The sequence below is a fragment of the Coptis chinensis genome, chromosome 8 (assembly GCF_015680905.1).
Source record: "Coptis chinensis isolate HL-2020 chromosome 8, ASM1568090v1, whole genome shotgun sequence".
Classification (NCBI taxonomy): domain Eukaryota; kingdom Viridiplantae; phylum Streptophyta; class Magnoliopsida; order Ranunculales; family Ranunculaceae; genus Coptis; species Coptis chinensis.
Window position 1 is genome coordinate 4,227,661 of NC_141463.1, and position 2,674 is coordinate 4,230,334.

The window sequence follows — 2,674 nt, forward strand, 5'->3', positions numbered from 1 at the left end:
TGAGAATATCTAGACTAGGGTTTTCTATACAAATCTATGCTAGCATGTTAAGAAATTAAAAAGTGGATTTTAATTTCTCTTTATTCTTCGATCACCATAACAGCTTTTTTGTGACAGGGGCTTTTTTCGTTTTGTGACGCCAAATAAAGCGTCGAGAAAATTTAGTGCCATTTATGGCGTCCAGCGTAATGGGTTTTGCTATCACAATTAATCAAATAATTCATTTATTTTTTTTAAGAAATGTTTAGAAAATATACTGACGGCAAGGTGGCGTCAAAGAATTTAATTTCACTAAGATACCAACGCACGTGTTGGGCATGTCTTGACGGGGCCAACACGAAACTGTGTCCAAAGACTTCGATTTCTTCTCGACCTCAAATTAAGAACACCAAATGAGAAACCCTTCTTCTCCACCTTTCTCGATCTATTCGAATTCCACCTGTTCATGTCCCGATTTCTTCTCGACCTCAAATTAAGAACGCCAAATGAGAAACCCTTCTTCTCCACCTTTCTCGATCTATTTGAATTTCACCTGTTCATGTTTTTCCCAAAATTACACCTACCATGGATAAAGTGGTCTCAAAACCACTCGATCGAAAAACAAAAAAATAAAACTGAAAATAGGGCAAAAAAACATAGCACTAAATCTCCCTCTTTTCAATCGTCACTGGGGTTTCTTCTCTACGTCTCTCCAATATCACTCTTTCAATTCATTGTATTCAAAAGCTCAATTATACAAAGAACGAGCTCAACCGTAAGTTTTCTCTCCAATAACACTATTTCAATTCATTGTATCAAAAGTTTCGATATTTACTTGAAATTTCACTGCAGAGAAGCAAGGAGGAAGTTTGGATTCCTCGAAAAGCACAAAGATTATGTTGAACGTGCAAAAGCCTTTCATAAAAAAGAGGACACTTTACGGGTATAACTATATATACTTTTTTCTATACAATAATGACATGGATGAAATTTGGTCATATATAATAATGTTTGCAATATAATTGGACATTGTAGTTTTTAGAACATGGAGCCTGTTGGAAACAACAAGATTAAGTTTGATAGAGAACCTCACAGAAAAGGGCTTGGGCAATGTGTACTGTAGTTATAGTAGATCCTTATAGCCTAGATATTGTGCGGACTGTCTTTCATGGGAGTTTATCTATAGGAGAATTGAAGTTTATGGCTGCAATTCCATCTGGCAAGTACATCATCTGTGGTATTGGTTGATGTTCTTGATAAAATGCATGCAATATTATTGGATGAGTCTGACCAATATGGGGATGGTGTAACCAAATTGCATAAAAGTTCTCCGCATAACATGATGCCCATTCTGAACAAAGGTTCAATGGATGGGATTCTGTTGTATCAATATCATCCCAGGGAAGGGTCCTAGTGCTTCTGTATGGGACTCATTATATATTTCGATTAGTAGATAGTGGCATTGCTATTGGCGTGATATCTATATTAGATGGTCCCCTTTGTGGTGATGGTCTTCTTTCAGTCTCATGTTATAGGGGGTATGTTTCTTGTTTGGGACAAATATTGTGAGGCATTATATACAGACTACAAACATAAAGGATTTGTATAATTTTTTTTTTTTGTTTGGAATAGTAGAGGTGCTGGACTAGTGTATAAAGTTGTAGGTTCAGATGACACACTCAAGTTTGAACAGCCATGTGAGATCCCTGCTGTCCCTGCTGTTTGTAATCCTCGTAATGCGAACATTTCTATTATATTTCGTCAAATGAACAAATTTATTCTTCGTAGAGAAATTTTATGCCCATGGAAAGTTGGACCAACAATAGAATGGAAAATGCTTGGGGAAGGTGGTTTTCTTGGTGACTAGATTGACAGCTCTAGTTCTGTTTCTATTACTGAGTAGTCAAAGTTCAATTCTTTCATAGCACCAACTAATGTGGAGGCTCAAATCATAAGTTTGGTGAACTTACTATATAATTGGAAACTATATAAAGGTATTTTGGTTTCCTTGTAAGTGCATATATACCATAAAGTTCATCTATTAATTTGATTCCCTATCTGCCTATCTAATGTTGATAATTTATTTTCTTGATTTTCTCTATCTTGATTACTCAGACATTATGACATATCTGCAGGTAATTGTTTTTTATTCCATGAAATAGCCTTGAGAACTTCGAGAACTCGAAAAAAAAGTTTCCTCCGGAGCTCCACAGCGGCCTTCATGGAATTCGTGCATTTCCAATGGTGTCTGTGAATGGACTCGTCAACATGCACGGTTGGCAGTTGGTGATGCAATTGGACATATTCAGTGTTACGATTAAGGTATATGACTTGCAAATGTATTTCAAACAGGAAATGTAGTACAAATCTATTTTTGTTAAGAATATGTAGCTTGTGATGGATCTTCATTAGAGTTGACGAGACCTTGCTCTTATATATTGATAGGTATATGCTTGAAGATTTTATGATAACCATGATTCCTTTCTGAACTATATATATGAACACTGATTTGATATCATATCTAGATCAAACTTTAATTGAAATAGGAGTAATTCATGTTTTACCAAAACAATCACTAAATTGGTCAACCTCAACTATATCTCTTTTAGGCAAGTGCACAACTCACATGAAGACCCTGAACTTTCCTCTTCATTATATGAGTGCTTAGTCCCGCAACAAATGGAGGGAAGGAAAT

General features: G+C 35.7%; 1 long non-coding RNA gene across 1 annotated transcript; it reads left to right on the top strand.

Moving 5' to 3' along the window:
• The first annotated feature begins 491 nt into the window (after positions 1 to 491).
• Positions 492 to 1,561, top strand: LOC147479427 (uncharacterized). Its single transcript, XR_015206176.1, has 3 exons — positions 492 to 754; positions 832 to 922; positions 1,022 to 1,561. It is a non-coding gene; the product is annotated as an uncharacterized LOC147479427 (long non-coding RNA).
• Positions 1,562 to 2,674: the final 1,113 nt, after the last annotated feature.